Below are 20,733 nucleotides of genomic sequence, written 5' to 3'. Positions count from 1 at the left end.
TGCTCCCCTCGAAGCACCCCCAGGCTCTGCGTTGGCCCATTAGGTGTCTTCTGGTCCATAAAAAAATCTCCGTAAAGTTTCCTTGCATTTGGATTCCGTTTGGTATTGATTTCCTGCGATGTAAAAAACATGCAAAAAACAACAACTAACACTTGGCACTATGTCAATAGGTTAGTGCCAAAAAATGATATAAAATGACTATAAAATGATTATAAAACATCCGAGATTGATAATATAATATCATGGAGTAATCAAAAATTATAGATACATTGGAGATGTATCAGCATCCCCAAGCTTAACTCCTGCTTGTCCTCAAGTAGGTAAGTGATAAAACAACATTTTTGATGTGGAATGTTGCCTAACATGTCATATCATATTCTTTTCTTTATAGCATGGACATTTGTACTTTTATATTATTCAAACAAATAGTCTAGTTTTGACATGATAACTTAAATACTCAAGCATATCAACAAGCAACCATGTCTTTCAAAATATCAACGCTAAATAAGCTATCCCTTGCCCATCATGCTCAATCATTGATCCATTCATGAAACACACTCGCATATTAACTACACCCAATGATCAAGTACGGTCATAGTGCCTCCCAGTTGGTGCTTTTTATAAGAGAAGATGGAGACTCAAATTCAAAATAAAAAATTTCTAAAGTAAAAGAAGGGCCCTTCGCAGAGGGAAGTAGGGATTTGTAGAGGTGCCAGAGCTCAGAAAATTGAGAGATAAAAACATTTTGGGAGGTGTGTCCTTCCCACCAACGAAAACGACTTAGAGTTCCCAACACTTCCCATGCTATATATATCATAGGCGGTTCCCAAACAGAAAATAAAGTTTATTCCTTTTCCACCATATTTTCACTTTCCATGGCTAACTGTATCCACGGGTGCCTTCCATACCAACACTTTCCAAGGAATTTATTATTTGACAACATAAAGTAAATTCATTTTTCATTTCGGGATTGGGCATCCCTAGTACCTTTGCCTTACTCTCGTGCAATGACAAGTGAATAAACACTCATCGCGAGAATAACACATCTAGCATGGAAAATATTAGACCCCCTCACCGCTCGGCGAGCGGAACAAACACACAAAAGATAAGTTTATTTTGAATATTAGAGATGGCACATACAAATTTGCTTAGAACAGCAAAAGAATACCGCATATAGGTAGATATAGTGGACTCATGTGGCAAAACTGGTTTAAAGGTGTTTGGATGCACGAGTACTGATCATACTTAGTGCAAAATGAAGGCTAGCAAAAGACTGACAAGCGACCAACCAAGAAACGAATAATCTCATAAGCGAGCATTAAGCATAATTAATACCGAATAATGCACCACAAGTAGGATATAATTTCATTGCATAATTATTGACTTTCGTGCTTCCATAGGGAATCACAAACCTTAACACCAATATTCTTACTGAAGCATAATTACTCATCAACGTGGCTCACGTATCACATCCTCATATCTCAAAACTATTACTAAGAATCAAGTTTATTTTGTCCAATGATCTTCATGAAAGTTTTTATTATATCCTTCTTGGATATCTATCACTTTGGAACTAATTTTCATGTGTTGCTTTTGATAAGCTCAAACAAATATAAGTGAAGATCATGAGCATAATATTTCTTTCTCTCAAATTAATTTAAGTGAAGAAAGAGAGAATTTATTGAAAATTTTACTAACTCTCAAATAAATCTAAGTGAAGCAAGAGAGAATTTCTTCAAAAATACTAAAGCACACCATGCTAAAAAAGATATAAGTGCAGCACTAGAGCAAGTCCATAGCTCATAAAAATTTAAGTGAAGCATAGAGAGCAATTCTAACAAGTCATGACATAATTTTCGCTCTCTCAAATAGGTGTGTCCAGAAAGGAATCAAGACTTAAAACACAAAATAAAACAAGCAAATACTCATATCATACAAGATGATCCAAGCAAAACACATAGTATGTGATGAATAAAAATATAGCTTCGAGTAAAATACGGATGGTTGTTAGAAGAAAGAGGGGATGCCACTCAGGGGCATCCCCAAGCTTAATTGCTTGCTCTCTTTTGGATAATATCTTGGGATTCCATGGCATCCCCAAGCTTAGGCTCTTCTTACTCCTTATTCTTTCATCCATCGTAAGATAACCCAAAAATTGAAAACTTCAATCACACAAAACTCAACAAAAGCCTTCGTGAGATCCATTCGTACAAGAAAATAAATCACTACTATAAGTACTGTAGAAAACCAATTCATATTTTGTTCTTGCATTATATCTACTGTATTACAACTTTTCTATGGCAAAAACTCATCAAAGAAAACCATAGAGCCATCAAAACAAGCACACAACACAAAGAAAACAGAATATGTCAAAAACAGAACAGTCTGTAGCAATCTGGAAGTTTTGAATAATTTTGTAACTCCAAAAACTCTGAAAAATTAGGACGACCTGGGAAATTTGTATATTAATCTACTGAAAAAGGAATTGGTATTTTATCACTCTTTGGTTAAAAATGAAAATTATTTCTGCGAGCGCAAAAGTTTCTGTTTTTTCAGCAAGATCAAACAACTATCACCCAAGAAGATCCTAAAGGATTTACTTGGCACACACATTAATTAAAACACAAAAAACACAATCATAATAGTAGTATGATTGTGCTAATACTGAAGAACAGAAAACAAATGGCAAAAATAAATTTTATTCATTGGGTTGCCTCCCAACAAGCGCTATAGTTTTACGCCCTTAGCTAGGCATAAAGTAAGGATCTAAGTTTTGTCATCTTCGGTTCGAGATCCATAAGATGCCCTCATGATTGATTAATATGGTGGCCTAATTCTTGTTTGAGGGAAGTGTTCCATACCCTTCCTCAAAGGAAATTGGAACTTCATATTGCCTTATTTCATATCAATCACGACATCGATAGTGCGTAAAAACGGTCTACCAAGAATAGTTAGACAAGACGAATTGCAATCAGTATCAAGAACAATAAAATCTATGGGAACATAATTCCTATTTGCAAGAATAAGAACATCATTAATTCTTCCCATAGGCTTTTTAATAGTGGAATCCGCCAAGTGCAAATTTAAAGAACATTCTTCAAGATAACATAAATATTTCGGAATTGTAGAAACACTACCACCCAAGTCACAGAAAGCAAAACACTCATAATTTTTAATATTCACTTTGATAGTAGGTTCCCATTCATCATGCAAATTTCTAGGAATTGAAACTTCTAATTCCAACTTTTCTTCTAAATCCTTCATCATAACGTCAACAATATGTTTAGTAAAAGCTTTATTTTGTTCATAAGCATGGGGTGAATTTATCATGGATTGCAACAAAGAAATACAATCAATCAAAGAGCTGTTCGGGAATGTAGCATGTAATTTCAGAAAAATTCCTACGAACACGCAAGATCTATCTAGGAGATGCATAGCAACGAGAGGGGGAGAGTGTGACGCCCTCGATGCGGCTATATCTCCCACGTGTCGAAGCACGACTTAGAGGCATAACCACATTGAAAGCAATGTCGCAAGTGAGGTAATCTTCACACAACCCATGTAATACATAAGGGAAAGAGAAACATAGTTGGCTTACAATCGCCACTTCACACAATTACATGAATAATGCATTACATCACCAGATACAATCAAGGTCCGACTACGGAACCCAAAATAAAAGAAGACTACCTCAAATGCTACACAGATCCCCGATCGTCCCAACTGGGCTCCACTACTGATCAACTGGAAATGGAACAACATAACGAACACGATCTTCATCGAGCTCCTCCTTGAGCTCGGTTGCGTCACCTGCACGGTTTCATCGGCACCTACAAACTGGTTTTGGAAGTATCTATGAGTCACGGGGACTCAGCAATCTTACACCCTCGCGATCAAGACTATTTAAGCTTATAAGTAGGGTGAAAGGGTATGAGGTGGAGCTGCAGCAAGCGACTAGCATATATGGTGGCTAACATACGCAAATGAGAGCGAGAAGAGAAGGCAAAGCACAGTCGAGAAACTATGATCAAGAAGTGATCCTAGAGCAACCTACGTTCAAGCATAAATCCAACACCGTGTTCACTTCTCAGACTCCGCCGAGAAGAGACCATCACGGTTACACACGCGGTTGATGCATTTTAATTAAGTTAAGTTTCAGGTTTTCTACAACCGGACATTAACAAATTCCCATCTACCCATAACCACATGCACGACTTTCAAAAGTTCAAATCCTTGCAGGGGTGTCCCAACTTAGCCCATCACAAGCTCTCACGGTCAACGAAGGATATTCCTTCTCCCAAGACAATCCGATCGGACTCGGAATCCCGGTTACAAGACATCCTCAACAATGGTAAAACAAGTCCAGCAAAGACCACCCGATGCGCCGACATCCCGATAGGAGCTGCACATATCTCGTTCTCAGGGCACACCAGATAAGAAATCCGTACAACTAAAACCAGCCCTCGAGTTTCCCCGAGGTGGCGCTGCAAGGGGCTCTAGTTTGGACCAACACTTAGACAAGCACTCGCCCGGGGGGGTTAAAATAAGATGACCCTTGGGACGCGCGACTCCCAAGGGAAAAAGGCTAGGTGGCGAATGGTAAAACCAAGGTTGGGCCTTGCTGGAGGTGTTTTATTCAAAGCAAACTGTCAAGGGGTTCCCATTATAACCCAACCATGTAAGGAACGCAAAATCCGGGAACATAACACCGATATGACGGAAACTAGGGCGGCAAGAGTGGAACAAAACACCAGGCATAAGGCCGAGCCTTCCACCCTTTACCAAGTATATAGATGCATTAATTAAATTAGAGATATTGTGATATCCCAACAAAATAACCATGTTCCAAACATGGAACAAACTCCAATCTTCACCTACAACTAACAACGCTATAAGAGGGGCTGAGCAAAGCGGTAACATAGCCAAACAATGGTTTGCTAGGACAAGGTGGGTTAGAGGTTTGACATGGCAATATGGGAGGCATGATAAGCAAGTGGTAGGTATCGCAGCATAGGCATAGCAAAAGAGCGAGCAACTAACAAGCAAAGATAGAAGTGATTTCGAGGGTATGGTCATCTTGCCTGAGATCCCGAAAGGAAGAAGAAAGAGTCCATGAAGAAGACAAACGGACGTAGTCGAACGAATCCTCACAACACGACATTACTGGATTACCGAGAAGAAGTACACTGGAGAGAAAGCAAACAACATAGTAAACAACCACTACAACAACATGGCATGATGCACAACAAGTATGATGCATGTCCGGTTTAATGAAGCATGGCATGGCAAAGTGCACAAACAATCCTACAAATTAAGTGGAGCTCATTATGCAACTGAGTTGCATATTGAGGAAAACACCACATGACTTATTTTGTTCTCTCTCGTTTATGTACCCAACAATATTAAATGTTGTTAAACATGGCAAGAGGGTGAAGCAAATAAAACTACCTATCTAGTCAAGTTTAAATGAGGCTGGAAACAACAAACAACAATTCTGAAAAATCCCCATGTGCATTTATTAGGTTTGGTACTGTTCTGCCCTGAACCATATTTTAGAGTTGTTAAACATGAAATATGAGTGCACCATGTTAAACTAGGCATTTTTCCACTCCATTTACATATAATGTTTGTTAGAAACCGAGTTATGGTTAAAAAGTTATGAATTAAATCATTTTAGCATGCTATAGGAGCAATTTTAAACAAACGACATTTTAAGCATTTCAAACATGCATGAAAGTTGAATATTATTAAACTAGACAAAATTTTAAGCAACTTTCATATATAATTTATTTAGATCCGATGCATGGTTGTGAAGTTATTAAATGCATGATGTATGAGGGCTTTTCTGTAAAATTGCAAACTCCGGAAAATAAATAAATCACAGACAAGGGAAACGACACATTGGGCCAAATCTGAAGGCTGGCCCAACGAACAAAGGGAAAAGGCCAGGGGCTGCTCACCCTGGGCCTTGGGCCATCGGAGGTCATGGGCTGGGGTGCACTGGGCCGGATCTGGCCGTCGGCTGGGCCTTGCTCGGCGCAGTTGTTGGGCCGCGGGCGGGGCGTGAAGAGGCACAGAGCGAGGCCAGCCCGTGCGAGCAAGCGGGTCAGCGAGGCAGGGCTGGTCAATGCGAGTAGGGAAGGCACTCGTCCTCTTCCTGGTTCAAAAGAAGGAGAGCATCTCGACAGGGGCGCAGCGGGCATGGCGGCACGACGTCGGGACTCGACGGAGATGAAGAAGGTGAGGTGGGAGAGGGTTGTGGTGGTCGGGAACGGGCGCGGCAGCGCCGATCTCCTCCGGATCTGGCGCGACGGCATCGGACGCTGACGAGGGCACCCGGGAGGGTGGTTGCTTCCTCGAGCACCATGAGAGAACTCCTGAGAAAGAGAAAACAGAGAGACACCGGGGCATGAGAGAGAGATTAGGGAAGGGGAACGGGATGGAGAGGGCGCGAGGGGACACTGGCCTGATCCGGCAGCTCCGCTGCTGCTGCTGGACGACGACGAGGAGGCAGGAGCAGGGGGCCTCGGTTGCTGCTGTTGCGTTGGCGCTCGACGGGGTGTGGTGGCTGCGCTGGTTTGGGGAACGCAGAAACTGAGGAGGAGCGGTGTGGTGGGATTGGTTCGATGGGACAACAAGGAGGAGACCAGGAGAGGCGCTTGGTGGTTCGCTAGTGATCCCGAGGGGAACCAGAGAGAGTGGCGGCGCAAGGAGGATCCCTGAAAAATAGGGTTTGTCCAAAATGGACTAGGGATAGACTATATATATAGCGGGTAGGTTAGGCTAGGGGCTAATAGGACCCTCCAATCGCAATCGGACGATCGCGAATAAAATAGCTAGGGAGTCCAAATAAGAAAACAGAGACGTTTTGTACATGTTTGGGGATGATCCGGACACAACGGTGGCGACAGTCCGGGTCGGGTCCGGGAAAACTTTCGGACGCGCGCGAGGAGGGACGCGGGCTGACGGGAGAGGTTAGGTTGGGCGTGGCGGTAGGTAGTGGATTGTGCAGAAGGCCTCAGGCTAAGAAAAGAGAAGAGAGAAGGCCCGGCGACTGTTTCCGGAGACCGAAAACGTCCGACGTTTGACCGACTATATTGTCGCTATAGTTAATCGTTGGGGCGTCAAACAAACTCCGAATGCGATGAAACTTGATAGGTGGTCTATCTACACTATAATAAGACCACACGCCAACTTTCATCCCATTCCGAGAACATTTTCCGGCCGCTTATAAAATAATATTTCGGACATGCCGCGGGCGCGTGCAAGTGTGACTGGGCTCAGAACGGACAACAGAAGGAACTGGGGGAACCCGGACGGATGCAAGTTTTGAAAACATGATGATGCAATGCACATAATGACATGGAAAGAAGCGACACGCAAGCAAAAGACATGGCAACGACGGCGAATCACTGGAAGACACCTGGCGCAATGGTCTCGGGGTGTTACAGAGAGTGTGTCCACTTGCCCTCGTAGACCGAAAGCGGAAGCGTTATGTTAACGCGGTTGATGTAGTCAAACGTTTTCACGATCCAACTGATCCAAGTATTGAACGTACGGCACATACGTGTTCTGCACACGTTCAGCTTGATGATGTCCCTCGAACTCTTGATCCAGTAGAGGGTCGTGGGAGAGTTCCGCCAGCACAACGACGTGGCGATGGTGATGGTGATGTGATCTGCGCAGGGTTCGCCTAAGCACTACGACGCTATGATCAGGGGAGTAAACTGTGGAGGGGGGCACGCACATAGCTAAGAGAACTCTTCCTGTGCCTTTGGGGTGTCCCCTGCCCATGTATAGAAAGGAGGGGGAAGAGAGGCCGGCGGCCCAGAGGGGCGAGGCATGGGGGGAGTCCTACTTGGAATCCTAGTCCAAGTAGGATTTAGCCCCCCCCCTTTTCCTTTCTTCCACCGGAGGGAATAGGAAGGAGAGGGAGAGGAAAAGGGAAGGGGGGCGCCGCACCCTCCTCCTTGTCCTATTCGGACTCCCGAGGGGGGCGCGCAGCCACCCCTGCGGGCTTCCCTCTCTCTCCCTTAGGCCCATGTTGGCCCAACACTTCCCCGGGGGGTTCCGGTAACCCCTCGGTACTCCAGTAAAATACCTGAATTACATGGAACCATTCCGATGTCCGAATATAACCTTCCAATATATGAATCTTTACCTCTCAACCATTTCGAGACTACTCATCATGTCCATGATCTCATCCGGGACTCCGAACAAACTTCGGTCACCAAAACACATAACTCATAATACAAATTGTCATTGAACGTTAAGCGTGCAAACCCTATGAGTTCGAGAACTATGTAGACATGACCGAGACACATCTCCAGTCAATAACCAATAGCGGAACCTAGATGCTCATATTGGATCCTACATATTCTATGAAGATCTTTATCGGTCAAACCGCATAACAACATATGTTAATCCCTTTATCATCGGTATGTTACTTGCCCGAGATTCGATCGTTGGTATTCTCATACCTAGTTCAATATCGTTACCGGCAAGTCTCTTTACTCGTTCTGTAATGCATCATCCCGTAACTAACTCATTAGTTACATTGCTTGCAAGGCTTATAGTGATGTGCATTACCGAGAGGACCCAGAGATACCTCTCCGATACATGGAGTGACAAATCCTAATCTTGATCTATGCCAACTCAACAAACACCTTCGGAGAAACCTGTAGAACACCTTTATAATCACGCAGTAATGTTGTGACATTTGATAGCACACAAGGTGTTCCTCTGGTATTCGGGAGTTGCATAATCTCATAGTCCGAGGAATATGTATAAGTCATGAAGAAAGCAATAGCGATAAAACTAAACAATCATAATGCTAAGCTAACGGATGGGTCTTGTCCATCACATCATTCTATAATGATGTGACCCCGTTCATCAAATGACAACACATGTCTATGGTCAGGAAACTTAACCATCTTGTCAAGTAGAGGCATACTAGGGACACTCTGTTTGTCTATGTATTCACACATGTACTATGTTTCCGATTAATATAATTCTAGCATGAATAGTAAACATTTATTATGATATAGGGAAATACAAATAACAACTTTATTATTGCATCTAGGGCATATTTCCTCCAGTCTCCCACTTGCACTAGAGTCAATAATCTAGATTACATAGTAATGATTCTAACACCGATGGATCTTGGTGCTGATCATGTTTTGCTCATGGAAGAGGCTTAGTCAACGGGTCTGCAACATTCAGATCTATATGTATTTTGAAAATCTCCATGTCTCCCTCCTTGACTTGATCATGGATGGAATTGAAGCGTCCCTTGATGTGTTTGGTTCTCTTGTGAAATCTGGATTCCTTTGCCAAGGAAATTGCTCCAGTATTGTCACAAAAGATTTTCATTGGACCCGATGCACTCGGTATTACAGCTAGATCGGATATGAACTCCTTCATTTGCTGCTTCCGAAGCAGCTATGTACTCCACTTCACATGTAGATCCTGCCATGATGCTCTGCTTGGAACTGCACCAACTTACAGCTCCACCATTCAATATAAATACGTATCTGGTTTGTGACTTAGAGTCATCCGGATCAGCGTCAAAGCTTGCATCAACATAACCATTTACGACAAGCTCTTTGTCACCTCCATAAACGAGAAACATATCCTTAGTCCTTTTCAGGTATTTCAGGATGTTCTTGACCGCTGTCCAGTGATCCACTCCTGGATTACTTTGGTACCTCCCTGCTAAACCTATTGCAAGACACACATCAGGTCTGGTACACAGCATTGCATACATGATAGAACCTATAGCTGAGGCATAGGGAATGACCTTCATTTTCTCTCTATCTTCTGCAGTGGTCGGGCATTGAGTCTGGCTCAACTTCACACCTTGTAACACAGGTAAGAACACTTTCTTTGACTGATCCATTTTGAAATTCTTCAAACCTTTACCAAGGTATGTGCTTTGTGAAAGTCTAATTAAGCATCTTGATCTATCTCTATAGATCTTGATGCCCAATATATAAGTAGCTTCACTGAGGTCTTTCATTGAAAAATTCTTATTAAAGTATCCTTTTATGCTATCCAGAAATTATGTATTATTTCCAATCAACAATATGTCATCCACATATAATATTAGAAATGCCACAGAGCTCCCACTCACTTTCTTGTAAATACAGGCTTCTCCAAAAGTCTGTAAAAAACCATATGCTTTGATCACACTATCAAAGCGTATATTCCAACTCTGAGAGGCTTGCACAAGTCCATAAATGGATCGCTGGAGCTTGCACACTTTTTAGCACCTTTAGGATTGACAAAACCTTCTGGTTGCAGCACATACAACTCTTCTTTAAGATATCCATTAAGGAATGCAGTTTTGACATCCATTTGCCAAATTTCATAATCATAAAATGCAGCAATTGCTAACATGAATCAGACAGACTTAAGCATCGCTACGGGTGAGAAGGTCTCATCATAGTCAACTCCTTGAACTTGTCGAAAACCTTTCGAAACAAGTCGAGCTTTGTAGACAGTAACATTAATGTCAGCATCAGTCTTCTTCTTGAAGATCCATTTATTCTCTATGGCTTGCCGATCATCGGTGAAGTCAACCAAAGTCCACACTTTGTTCTCATACATGGATCCCATCTCAGATTTCATGGCCTCAAGCCATTTAGCAGAATCTGGGCTCATCATCGCTTCCTCATAGTTTGTAGGTTCGTCATGGTCAAGTAACATGACCTCCAGAATAGGACCACCGTACCACTCTGGTGTGGATCGTACTTTGGATGACCTACGAGGTTCGGTACTAACTTGATCTGAAGTTTCATGATCATCATCATTAGCTTCCTCACTAATTGGTGTAGGAATCACTGGAACTGTTTTCTAGGATGAACTACTTTCCAATTTGGGGGAAGGTACAATTACCTCACCAAGTTATACTTTCCTCCCACTCACTTCTTTCGAGAGAAACTCCTTCTCTAGAAAGGATCCATTCTTAGCAATGAATATCTTGCCTACGGATCTATGATAGAAGGTGTACCCAATAGTCTCCTTTGGGTATCCTGTGAAGACACATTTCTCTGATTTGGGTTTGAGCTTATCAGGTTGAAGCTTTTTCACATAAGCATTGCAGCCCCAAACTTTAAGAAATGACGACTTGGGTTTCTTGCTAAACTACAGTTCACAAGGTGTCGTCTCGATGGATTTAGATGGTGCCCTATTTAATGTGAATGCAGCCGTTTCTAAAGCATAACCCCAAAACGATAGCGGTAAATCAGTGAGAGACATCATAGATCGCACCATATCTAATAAAGTGCGGTTACAGCGTTCGGACACACCATTACATTGCGGTGTTCCAGGTGGTGTGAGTTGCGAAACTATTCCACATTGTTTCAAATGAAGACCAAACTCGTAACTCAAATATTCACCTCCACGGTCAGATCGTAGAAACTTTATTTTCTTGTTACGATGATTTTCCACTTCACTCTGAAATTCTTCGAACTTTTCAAATGTTTCAGACTTATGTTTCATTAAGTAGATATACCCATATCTGCTCAAATCATCTGTGAAGGTCAGAAAATAACGATATCCACCGTGAGCCTCAACACTCAACGGACCGCATACATCAGTATGTATTATTTCCAATAAGTCAGTTGCTCGCTCCATTGTTCTGGAGAATGGAGTCTTAGTCATCTTACCCATGAGGCATGGTTCGCAAGTATCAAGTGATTCATAATCAAGTGATTCCAAAAGCCCATCAGCATGGAGTTTCTTCATGCGCTTTACACCAATATGACCTAAACGGCAGTGCCACAAATAAGTTGCACTATCATTATTAACTTTGCATCTTTTGGCTTCAATATTATGAATATGTGTATCACTACAATCGAGATTCAACAAAAATAGACAACTCATCAAGGGTGCATGACCATAAAAGATATTACTCATATAAATAGAACAACCATTATTCCCTGATTTAAATGAATAACCGTCTCGCATTAAACAAGATCCAGATATAATGTTCATGCTCAATGCTGGCACCAAATAACAATTATTCAGGTCTAAAACTAACCCCGAAGGTAGATGTAGAGGTAGCGTGCTGACGGCGATCACATCAACCTTGGAACCATTTCTGACGTGCATCGTCACCTCGTCCTTAGCCAATCTTCGTTTAATCCGTAACCCTCGTTTCAAGTTGCAAATATGAGCAACAGAACCAGTATCAAATACCCAGGCGCTACTACGAGCATTAGTAAGGTACACATAAATAACATGTATATCAAATATACCTTTCACTTTGCCATCCTTCTTATCTGCCAAATACTTGGGGCAGTTCCGCTTCCAGTGACCAGTCCCTTTGCAGTAGAAGCACTCAGTCTCAGGCTTATGTCCAGACATGGGCTTCTTCCCTTGAGCAGCAACTTGCTTGCTCTTCTTCTTGAAGTTCCCCTTCTTCCCTTTGCCCTTTTTCTTGAAACTAGTGGTCTTGTTAATCATCAACACTTGAGGCTCCTTCTTGATTTCTACCTCCGTAGCCTTTAGCTTCGTGAAGAGCTCGGGAATTGTCTTTTCCATCGCTTGCATATTATAGTTCATCATGAAGCCTTCATAGCTTGGTGGCAGTGATTGAAGAACACTGTCAATGACACTATCATCAGGAAGATTAACTCCCAGCTGAGTCAAGTGGTTATGGTACCCAAAGATTTTGAGTATATGTTCATTGACAGAACATTCTGAGTCAAGTGTTGTTTTAACCTGCAACAAGGACCGGCCGTAGTCAAACTCGATTAAACTAAAGCTGGAGAAACAAACACCCGCTAGCCACCTATGTGCGAAGCACATCGGTGGAACCAGTCTCATGAATGCGATCATGTAATGTCATTCCAGGCCGCTTCATCCAACAATACCGCCGAATCAAAGTAAGACGTTGGCGGTGGTAAGCAGTATGACTATTATCACCTACAACTCTTTGTGTTCTACTTGTGCATATCATCTACGCATAGACCTGGTTTGGATGCCACTTTTGGGGAACGTAGCATGCAATTTCAAAAAAAATCCTATGAACATGCAAGATCTATCTAGGAGATTCATAACAATGAGAGGGGGAGAGTGTGTCCGTGTACCCTCGTAGACCGAAAGCGGAAGCGTTATGTTAACGCGGTTGATGTAGTCGAACGTCTTCGTGCTCCAACCGATCCAAGTACCCAATGTACGACACCTCCGTGTTCTGCACACGTTCAGCTCGATGACATCCCTCGAACTGATGATCCAATAGAGGGTCGAGGGAGAGTTCCATCAGCACGATAGTGTTGCGACAGCGATGGTGATGTGATCCGTGCAGGGCTTCGCCTAAGCACTACGACGCTATGACCGGAGGAGTAAGCTGTGGAGGGGGCCACCTCACACAGCTAATAGAACTCTTGGTATGCCTTTGGGGTGTCCCCTGCCCACGTATATAAAGGAGGGGGGAGAGATGCCAGCGCCTAGGAGGGGCGCGCCATGGGCGGAGTCCTACTTGGACTCCTAGTCCAAGTAGGATTCGCCCCCCCCCCCCTTTTCCATTCTTCCACCAGAGGGAATAGGAAGGAGAGGGAGAGGGAAAGGGAAGGGGGCGCCGCCCCCTCCTCCTTGTCCTATTTAGACTCCCTAGGAGGGGGCACACGAGCACCCCCGCGGGCTTCCCTCTCTCTCCCTTGGGCCCATGTTGGCCCAACACTTCCCTGGGGGGTTCCAGTAACCCCTCGGTACTCCGGTAAAATACCAGAATCACTCGGAACCATTCCAATGTCCGAATATAACCTTCCAATATATGAATCTTTACCTCTCGACCATTTCGAGACTCCTCGTTATGTCCGTGATCTCATCGGGGACTCCAAAAAAAACTTCAGTCACAAAAACACATAACTCATAATACAAATCGCCATCAAACGTTAAGCGTGTGGACCCTACGGGTTCGAGAATTATGTAGACATGACCGAGACACATCTCTGGTCAATAACCAGCTATCGAGACCCCGATCCTAAGTCTCACCGATCTAGCATGTAACACATCATATCACTTTGCGGCCTCATGCATGGTATCCCCATGGGTGCCACCTTACCTGGCCCAGGACCGTTTGCACCTTTCAGCTCACGTATATGATAGTGTCGCTAGCATCCATATGACAGAGAAACCGGGCCGATATGAATAGTAATGAATCCAAAGTGGAACTAACTTACATGGACATGCATACTTGACCCAGCAACAAACGTGTCGGTCATCAATGTATGAACCCAAGTCGTAGCAAGCTACAAGGACTTCAAGGAACAACGCGTGACATTTCCCTGAAGGACACATGCCGGCCAGCCTAAGTGTTCCGGAGCAGTAGCAAGCTACCATGGCTTAGTGGAAGCACTATGAGACATTTCCCCATAAGATAGGCTACCAAGAATAAACAACTAGATTGTCGGATCCCACACATACCAAGCATTTCAAATCATACACACAAATATGCTCGATATGTGCAAATACACCATTGCGTCACAACAAAACTCTACGACTCAGAGTATTTATCCAAAAGGCTCCGAAGAGTCATACATTATACAAATTACAATCATGGATCACATGACCCAACATACAGAGCATACAAGCAAAGGAAGCATAACCATGTCTGGGTGCAAACAACTACAAATGAAAAAGGCTGAGAAGGCTGACTATCTACAAGACCCTCCCAAGGGTATAAGATCATAGCTGAGGCAACAAGCTAAACATTGAAGTCCACGCGGAACTACTAGTGAAACTGAAGTCTCTTTGCAAAACATAAATTAAGCAAACGTGAGTACAAATGTAACCAACAAGACTTACATCAGAACTAGCCACATATGCATCAGTATCAACAAAGGGGTGGTGGAGTTTAACTACAGCAAGCCAGCTTGACTTAGTGGCTATCCTGTACTACATCTGCTAGTAACTCTTTGAGGTGGCGCACACGAGTCCACATATTCACCATATAAATACACCACTATGGATCCGCTCCCGTCTCCCTACGAGAAGGCCATCCATAGCACTCACGCTTATCTTATGCATTTTAGAGTATCCACTTTCACTTATCTATGAACTACATAAGCAACCTAGTAGTCCTTTACCGTGGACGCGGCTATTCGAATAGATCATGTTAACCCTGCAAGGTTGTACTTCTTCACACACGCTCTTGCCACTTACCACCATGTACACGTCATGTATCTCGGCAACCTTCAAGAGGAAGCCTGGCGATGGTGTCGGCCACGACCTGACTAACCACGCAAGACTCTAGTCCAGGTTTATGGCCTATTCGGGTTCCATCCACAAGGGACTCTGGCCGAGGTTTCCATCATGGCCCCAAATGATGTGAGCAGGGTTTCCAAGCCCACCATCTGGATGCCACTTGGTACACCGTGCCACTGCACCTAGTCCATCCCAAGCCCACCTGTACCGGGTGCCACTTGGTAGACTACTAGCACTACCTACAAACACCAGAAACTAGTTGCAACTCCTGGACAGAGATCGAGGCGATTAATAAGCCGAGAGGGGCCGAGTTACCAGAGCCCAATGTGTGGTAGTAACTGTCTTGGATCAGAGACACAGAACATAGTTCCTGAGGACGGTCCCAATGATATAACCCACCATGTACTCCTACATGGCCTCTCATCACTACCTTTACCAAATCGTGTTCACACACTTACCTCTCAACAAGTTCACCACATTCCATTTCATCCCCTATGAATCAGACCTAACTCAACTCTAAGAAATAGCAGGCACAACAAGAAAGCATGAATGAGTAGGCACATCATGGCTCAAACAACTCCTACTCATGCTATTGGGTTTCACCTGTTTACCGTGGCAAAGACAGGTCATGCAGAGGAAAGGGGTTCAGCTACCGCCGCATGTAACAGTTGAAACGTTGTTGTTCTAATGCATTAAAAGGGAGCAAGATCAAGAGAGTGGGATTGTATCGAAATGCTCAATGGGGGTTCGCTTGCTTGACACTTCTGAAGATGATATAGCTCTTCATCGGTGTCAACGATCACAACGTCGGAACAACGTCCACTGAGAGGGAACAAACACCAGCAAACAATAGGGAACACTATCAATGGAATGCAACAATATGATGCATGATCATGACATATCAATATGAGTGTGTTTGAGCTAATGCAACTAGCAACAATTTAAATGAAGTTGGTTTGAACCCAAGGTTCAAATTCAAACTCCATATGTGAAATTCAAATGTCATTTATTTGATTTGTCCAATTCAGCAACTATAAGTTGTTCCAAAATGCATGAAAATGGTAAAGATGGATAGATTGAATTTTTCTGATATTTTTTCATGTATAACTTATTTCAATCTGAGCTACGGTTGAATTTATATGAATTTTTGAAGTTCTAACTATTTTCTGGAATATCCTAGATATTTAAAATTAAACTATATCCAGAAAATACATTACTACATCAGCAATGCATCATGATGATGTCAGCAAGTCAACAGGGCCGGTCCAGGTCAAACCTGACCTATGGGGCCTACCTGTCATTGACTCAGCTAACTAACATAGTTTAATTAACTTAAACTAAAACTGATAGCAGGGCCGGGCCCACATGTCAGTGGCCTAGGGAGGGTAATTAGTGGCCTAATTGGACACGTCAGCCGGCCGGGGTTAGCCGCCGGCGACGGCTAGACAAGGCGTAGGGCGTCGGAACTTGCCTTCCGATGACCAAACGGACGACGGTCACCACCAGTGCGAAGCCCAAGCTCTCGCGCATCTAGTGAAACAACGCAGGAGGCCACGGGATGGATGGGGGCGACAACGGTGTCAATGTCAGCGGCGGCCGAAGCACGGGCTCGACCGGCATGACGCTACGATGTACGAGAGAGAGAGAGAGAGAGAGGTGAGCAGTGCTATATCTTCCTGGGAGCACGCTAAGCACAACTACATGCTTGGTTGGGTCTAGCGAGGTTGCCAGCTACGGCAATGACGAATGTGATAGTGACGAGCTCTCGGGCTCAACGGAGCCCGCGGTTAGAGGAAGAAATCGGCAACTGGGAGAGAGGGGTTCGGTGCGGGGGCTCACAACAAGGCTAATGAGGGCGAGGGCGAGGCCGGGGATGCGTTGGTTGCCATGAATCAACAACGGCGATCCACGGGAGCCGGGGCAAAGATGATGATGGTGGTGATGAAGCAGGGCCTCCGGGCGTGGCGTAGCTCGGTGGAGAGGGTGAGGAATACGCGGCGGAGCTTCTGGACTCAGCGGAAGGGCCAGGGATGGCTGGTGGCCACGGGTACGGCGATCGTCGTCGGCGAGCTCGCTCAGTCGGGCTCGTGTTCTTGCGGAACAGAGGGGAACGTGGGTGAGAGTGAAAGGGTTGTGCATGAGGCGTGCGTGGCATCGTTCGAGAGGTCCTGAGGGAGGCAGCAAGTATGTGGTGGCCGGGGTGCGTGCTTGCATGGGGTGGCCACACGCCTCTCATCCTCCTGGCGGGAGGTTGAGGGTGACTGGCACTGCACTGTGGGCTGGGCCGCACAGTAGCAAGCCGCCCAAGCTGGTCAGGTAAGCGCTAGGTAAGTCCTTCCCTATTTGCATTTTCTTTCTGTTTTCTATTTTCTGCAACTATTTTGGGTTTGATTTTCGAATCAAACCATTTTTATAAATTTTGAAATTTAATATGGGAATTAAATGGATATTTCCAAAGCCCCACAAAAAGTTTTAGATTAATTGGACATGTATTTCTTTTATAACAGAAATAAATCCAATTCAAATACATTATGATTTAACTTCAACTGCCCCAAATAAATACATTTAATGCTCTAAAAATATTGGTTTGAGTTTCACCTCTTGCCAATATTTTCATGGATTAACATGAACATTTTCTTGGATCAATTTGAAGAAATTTCTAACTTGATCATTTCAGAGAATGATATGTGAGGATTTCAACTAACATCAATTCAACTTTCATAAATTTTAACATGATGCGTGGATGCAGATGCAACTATGTGCGATCAAATTCTAGGGCTGTAATAACTCACCCCCACTAAACAAGAATCTCGTCCGGAGATTCAAGACATGAGGTAAGAAGACGGAGGGGACATAAAGCTAACGCAACCCTCTCGATCCAATTGCCCTTCTCAAAGATGTTGATTCATTGCATCATCTTGATTTTGACATCTTTGCTTTCGAGGTCTTCACCCAACACGAGGACAACAGAGCGAGATAACCCTACATAGATGGATCATCTTAATGGTCACAAGATTAACTCACGGGATGAGACATAGAAAGATCGCTTGAGCTGAGAGACAAAACACATATGAGGAGAGATGGAATTAAGTAGATGACGAAGGTTCAATTTTGTAGGCAGCAACTCCACGCTTGGGTAAGATGGTGCATGGTTTAAAAGTAGCGGGGAGTTATCTGACATGATTCCATAACGGGGCACCTTCGGAAGGTGACTTGTAGAATTATTCCCTTAAGTGGCAAAAGAATTACTTTTGATGCATAGAGCGATGAAACTCTCTATACCAGCCTAAGGCAAAACACAATCGATCGTTTGAAGGAGTTCGAAAGAATGGTATACCTAGTTTGGAAAGAAACTAGAGGTATAGAGCAACTCGGCTAACGGAAGGCACATTCCAATTGATGTCGAGGATACAACCTAGTGTCTGGGCATGCTTTCAAGAACTTGAGCATTTCCTTATTCATCCGGGTTTTACCAATACCTATGCCAAGATCTTGGCAACACTTCATACTACCACGATGAATAACGATGGAGGATGCAGATGAAAAGGAAGACAACACTTTCTCAGGTTTGTCCATAGCAATGCCAAGGGACAAACATGGATGATCGACCGAGAAACATTTAGCACTCCACTTCTAATGTTCTCCTTAATGTTATAGGTACCATGATCATGCTTAAAGCACCAACATGGCCATCAAGTAAAGGTCGGACTTCGGGAACACAAGGATCCATAATGGTTAACTTCCAGAACAAGTCGCACGAGATCCTCATGGAGAAGACGGTAAACTTGCTCAATCAAGATACTACAATAATAGATCTTCTGGCTAGGTGCGGCCACTTTACTGGAACCTACATTATAGACCTTGGAAAAAGTTCCAACCATCATATGTGCCCGAGATTCAGATTTGGTTGGTAACAAGATACTTCAGACTCATCATATCTGAAGAAAAAGAAAGTTTTCAACACAAATCGATGAGGTGACGTTGCGAGATTCTCGGGAGATGAGCTACGATAGCAAGCTCCAAAACATGAGTCAGTTCTGCTACACACATGTGAACACGCTGTACCAGACAAGCATGACCACATGGTAGTCTTACAACAAAACACTACCGAGTTTAGGTGGGGAACCATCATCGAGGATAACGAAGCCCTTGCGTAAGTCCGGATCTTAAGAAGGAACTTCTTCTCCTTGAACAAACCAGTCAGTGGCTTGGTGTGCTAGGGATACATATAGAATGAAGGTTGCAAGTCTCCAGACCACAGAATACTTCACACATATGCATGACTGACTTGGGATGATTCCAGAGGAAGCAAAAACAATCTTTCTCGAATCCACGGCGGCAACTTACATCAAATGCGCATGAATTAGAGGAAGCCACTTCTTACACCAAACATATATTTCATGAATGGAACAAGAAAATAATGCTTACAAAGTTTCCAATGCGAGCTTTAATGTTCAACATGAATCATGGAGAAGGTAAAATGTTGCTGATGGGCTCAACAACAATTCTTCAAAATTCCAATGAAGATGGAATTCCACAATTAAGTGAACACAGTGATAGCATTGGCCAGACCAAAAGATGTAATGGTGTATGCTCGAGGGATCAACCACGAGTAAGACAACATTAAGAACATCATTGGTTCTTATTTGACTTGACGATAGCACATGCTCAAGTCAGAGTTTGTACAAGGCAATAGATCTAACAATTGATCACGAGGATCAATCGATGAAAAAAAATCATTTTTCTTCAACACATATACAAAAAAAAATATCCCTTTGGAATGAACTAAGTTAGGCAAAGCTTTATCTTCCAACTCTCCAAGTTGTTATTTGGCTTAACCAACTAGCTCAGGGTATCCAGCATAGATTCTTGGAGAAAATATGGTTTATGGAAAAACCAACTTGATCATGAACTCACCATAGCGGTCAGGTGACAACCTGGTGTCGGTGTCAAAACCGGCGGATCTCGGGTAGGGGTCCTGAACTATGTGTCTAAGGTTGATGGTAACAGGAGACAGGGGACACGATGTTTACCCAGGTTCAGGCCCTCTCTATGGAGGTAATACCATACTTCTTGCTTGATTCATCTTGATGAATATGAGTGTTACAAGAGTTGATCTACCACGAGATCATAATATCTAAACCCTAGAAGTCTAGCCTGTATGACTACGGTATTGAGTATCCCCTATCCGGACTAAGTCCTCCGGTTTATATAGACACCGGGGGGGTCTAGGGTTACATAGAGTCGGTTACATAATATGGAATCTTCATAGTTGTTCGCCAAGCTTTCCTTCCACGCCAAGGAGAGTCCCATCTGGATACGGGTACAGTCTTCGGTCTTCATATCTTCACAGCCCATTAGTCTGGCCCATGTCACACAGGCCGGACACCCGAGGACCCCTTAGTCCAGGACTCCCTCAATAGCCCCTGAACCTGGCTTCAATGACAAGGTATCCGGCACATAGTGCTGTCTTCGGCATTGCAAGGCGGGTTCCTCCTTCCGAACTCCCGAATAGTCTTC

This window comes from Triticum aestivum, chromosome 3A (genome assembly GCF_018294505.1).
Source record: "Triticum aestivum cultivar Chinese Spring chromosome 3A, IWGSC CS RefSeq v2.1, whole genome shotgun sequence".
Taxonomy (NCBI): Eukaryota; Viridiplantae; Streptophyta; class Magnoliopsida; order Poales; family Poaceae; genus Triticum; species Triticum aestivum.
This window is presented reverse-complemented; position numbering follows the sequence as displayed.